This window comes from Propithecus coquereli, unplaced genomic scaffold (genome assembly GCF_000956105.1).
Source record: "Propithecus coquereli isolate 6110/MARCELLA unplaced genomic scaffold, Pcoq_1.0 Scaffold496, whole genome shotgun sequence".
NCBI lineage: Eukaryota > Metazoa > Chordata > Mammalia > Primates > Indriidae > Propithecus > Propithecus coquereli.
The window spans coordinates 847,977-851,621 of NW_012150796.1; the positions used below are offsets into that span (position 1 = coordinate 847,977).

At 47.9% G+C, this 3,645-nt stretch overlaps 1 protein-coding gene across 1 annotated transcript in view; it reads right to left on the minus strand.

The window, feature by feature from the left end:
• The window catches only part of KAT6A (K(lysine) acetyltransferase 6A), a 127,528-nt gene extending 127,240 nt beyond the window's left edge, over positions 1–288 (minus strand). Inside the window, exon 1 of the mRNA XM_012655999.1 lies at positions 163–288. The gene's annotated coding sequence lies outside the window, so the exon portion shown is untranslated. The remainder of the gene's footprint in view (positions 1–162) is intronic.
• Between the last annotated feature and the right edge of the window lie 3,357 nt (positions 289–3,645).

Genomic DNA, 3,645 nt, shown 5'->3' on the forward strand with positions numbered 1-3,645 from the left:
CCCCAGCCCGAGGCCTGGCGCAGAGCAGCGGGAGGCGGCGCAGGCCGCGGCGGGGCCTGCAGCGGCCCGCCGACCCCGCGAGGCGGCCGAGCGGGCCCCGGAGCGGCGCGGTCTCGGGCTGGGCGGCCGGGGACGGCCGGCGGTGGCCCCTCGGCGACTTACCGGGAAGAAAAAGAGCCGGGATCCCGGGGCGCCGGGCCGGACCGCGGAGATGCCCCAAACTGACACGGCCGCCATCTTGGAGACAGTGAGCTCCGGCCGGGGGGAGGGGCGGCAAGGCGGCGGAACAGCCGCGGGGGGAGGGGAAGCGTCGCGAGGGAACGGCTGCCTGGGGGAGGGAGCGGGAACAGCCCGGGCGGGAGGCGAGGGGGAGGAGGAGGAAGGGGAGCAAAGGAGGGGGGCGGCCGAGGAGCGGGAAGAGCTGGGCCGAGAGCCGGGAAAGGCCGGAGGGCGGGGCGGGGCAGGAGAGAAGAGCCGACCGCCGGGTCACGTGGGCCGGTACAAAAGGCCAAAGCCAAAGGGGGAGGAGGACTTGGTGCGGCTAGAGGCGGCCGGCGGGGTTCCCGCTGTCCTTTCTCACGCGCTGGGGTCTGGCAGCTACCGGGGAGCGAAGGGGGCGGTGTGCCCCTACTCCACAGCTGGGGAAACTGAGGGCGGGCGCGAGAGTTGGGTGGCTTCAGTATGGCACGGAAGTGCGGCACCAGGCGGTGCGTACTCGGGGGCGTCTGTGTCTGCCGTCGGCAAATCCCCTCCCAGCGAATCTGCCGTCGCCCCTCCCTGCGGCCGAGAGCCTGGGGGCGGCGGCGGCGACGCCGCTCCCCTCACCTCTCGCCGCGGCTCCCGGCGGCCTCTCGCCGGCGGGAGGAGCAGGTGCGAGGCGCGGAGAGGGTGCAAATTTAGACGCCCTTCTGACGCGCGCCCACTGCGGTGACTCCGGCCCTCATTCCCACACGGCCGGCAGAGCGGCCCGAGACCTGCCCGTGGCCCCGTCTGTGGGAAACAGCAGCGCACGGCTGTGTGGCGCGCACTGGCCGCGCTGCCGTCCGGGGCGCACGTTCGGAGCCTGGACGGTCTCGGCCGCAGCCAGTCTTGTCGCCACGCCCCGGGCGGAATTGCGCCCGTGTTTACGGCCGAACCGCGGACAGGCACTTTTCCACGGCCTGTCTGTCCTCTGCTGCTGCACATGTGTTTCTTTGTCTTGTCTTTCATCCACTTTAAACTCTTCGGTGCAGAGCTTCAGTCAGACTTTTGTTTTTTTCTGCATTCAGTGGAAAGGCAGTAAATGACAGAAGACATGCTAAATGCTTAATAAATGTACTTGGAGATGTATCCCTACTACCTTTCCTTTATCTGCCTTGTGCCTAAACTGTCCTCCCCAAAACCTCAGCACCTTGTCACTCACTGCCTTAACTTCCATGTTTACTTCCTTTTCTAAACTTCTGTAGTAGTGATCATTTGCTCTATTCATTTTGCACTTAATGTGTGGGCTTTATATATATTTTATGAATATATTCCCAGATAAATGCTCTTCTGTGATGCCTCTTTGCATCTCCAGTGGCAGCATGGTGTTGTGCTGCTACTGTAGTAGGGTCTCTAAAAAAATGATGCTAGCGAATGAACATTTTTATGCCCCTAAGAGAGACTGGGCCATGTCATGCCCTGTCTTGTCACACCTCTGCCCGTCGTTTCCTAACTCTGTGTTTCTTCTCTATTCTAATCCTTAGCATTATCATTCTGTACCACAGATTGTCTAGACCATTCAACAATAACAACATAAAACTTTTATTTTCAGATGATGGTCCAGCCAACTCAATATCCTGACACTGACATTGATAACATAAATGTGGTATGGTGAGGTTTACTGAATAACCCTTTATTACCACTTTCCAAGCTTCATCTCCAAATTAGTAGAGAAAATTTGGGGATACAAAATAATCTGCTAGAAAGGATGTCTTCCATCCTAGGTGAATCAGACAGATGCATTCTCAGATAAAATGGGCCCTTTTTGTAATGAAAACACATCCAGAAAAAATAAAAAGGGCAAATTCTCTTTTAGGAGAATAGGCAAGGTTTTTATTTCCCAAAGAGGACAGATAAAGTCATGCTAATAAAATGAGTTCTTCATGTGAGACTAGAGTGTGTCCTCTTCAGAAGAAAAATGATGCAGACCTGAGTTGTGTTTGCTTTTGGGTAATTTGGAGGAAAACTGGTCACAGCCCTCCCTGTGAAAAGACCAAACTGGAAATAAAGCGTACAGTAGCAAGAATTTAAAACGATTTACAACAACAAAGCACAGTTGAGCTTTTCGAACAGCTTCCAGAAAGTCTCTGCTTTACAATTGCATAACTAAATGGCACATTCAGGAGGTCTTCTTAAAATAAAAATTTTGCAACAAAGATTAAAGTTCTCATCATTTGCAAGTTAAGGAAAGGACAGTTTTTCTTAGCTCAACCTTTACTCGGAATTCAGCTCTGTTAGGCTGGCAGCTAAAGGTTACTTCTCTCTTTCTTATTTTGCTCTAGGAATCCCCTGCCGTTTCAGTTGTACTTGGTAACTATGTTTTATACAGAGTCCAGGTCAGCCTAAAATTGGAAGATTACTGTGTCCTGGTTTCAACAAGAAAAGTTTTTTTGTCCATTTACATTTAATGTAATTACTGGTATATTTGGATTTATGCCTACCATCTTACAGTTTATTTTCCTGTGGCTCCCTTATTCTTATCTCTTGTTCTCTTCTTTCTTTTGAATTAATTAAAATATTTTAATTATACCATTAACCCCCTCTATTAAATTAATTATACATTCTCTTGCTAGTTTTAGAGATTACAACATTCCTTTTTGAATTGTTACCCTCTAATATCAGTAGTAGTATAAGTAGCATATTACTTATACTACTTCCTCAGGAATGCTGTGCCATTAGAATACTGTACTTTGCCTACACTTACCCCTCCCCCTTTAGTTTTTATTGTTGTCATGGATTTTAATTGTAGATATATTTTAAGCCATACAAGATTTTATAATTATTGTTCTGTATAACTGATACTCATTTACCTACATATTTACCCTTTATATTGCTCTTCATTCCATTATGCGTTTCTGTGCCCCTGACTGAATTTTTTTCCTCCGTTTGAATAATTCCTCTGCTTTGCAACAGATCTGCTGGTGATGAGTTCTCTCCAAAGTTGTTCGAGGTGTTTTCTTGTTTTGGTTTTTGGTTTTTTTCACCTAAAAACTGATACTGACATTATTATCCTTTATATTTTTGCTAGGCATAGCATTCTAGTATGGCACTGTTTTTCAGCACTTTAAAGACATTCTTCCATTATTTTCTGGTTTCTATCATTCACCTTTACTTTTTTAAAAGTAATGTCTCTTTTCTCTGACTCATTTTAGGAATTTTTGTCTCTGGTTTTCAACAGTTTTTCTATGATGTGTCTAGATGTGCTTTTCTTTGTTTTCATTTCACTTGAGTTCATGAGTGGAGTGGGTGCTGATCATGGAATTCTTTGAATTTGTGGCTTGTTATCTTTTAGGAAATCATCTCTTCTAGTCTCTTTTTTCCTTTTAGGATTTTAATTACACAATGTCAGAATTTTTCGTTGTTTACCATCTCTATTTCCTATCATCTTTTTCTCACTTTGTGCAT